This window comes from Penaeus monodon, chromosome 32 (genome assembly GCF_015228065.2).
Source record: "Penaeus monodon isolate SGIC_2016 chromosome 32, NSTDA_Pmon_1, whole genome shotgun sequence".
In the NCBI taxonomy this organism is placed as follows: domain Eukaryota; kingdom Metazoa; phylum Arthropoda; class Malacostraca; order Decapoda; family Penaeidae; genus Penaeus; species Penaeus monodon.
The window spans coordinates 12,040,701-12,040,901 of NC_051417.1; the positions used below are offsets into that span (position 1 = coordinate 12,040,701).

Genomic DNA, 201 nt, shown 5'->3' on the forward strand with positions numbered 1-201 from the left:
GTGTTGATGACAATAGTACTAATAATGATCATTATCATTATGGGAGCAATGGAACGCAAAAACAATGAAAGAAAACAACAAAAGTACATTATCAGAGATTTTTTTTCTTCGGATTCGAACCCTTGTCTTACTTGACATTCCGAATTTCTGTTTCCAATTCTATTCTTGCTGTATTTTATCTCGATGCAATACAGTATTCAT

The 201-nt window shown here is 31.8% G+C and overlaps 1 protein-coding gene across 1 annotated transcript in view; it reads left to right on the plus strand.

The window, feature by feature from the left end:
* Window positions 1-201, plus strand: part of LOC119593550 (neuronal acetylcholine receptor subunit alpha-7-like) — a gene marked incomplete at its 5' end in the record, with an annotated part of 37,772 nt that overhangs the window by 13,194 nt on the left and 24,377 nt on the right.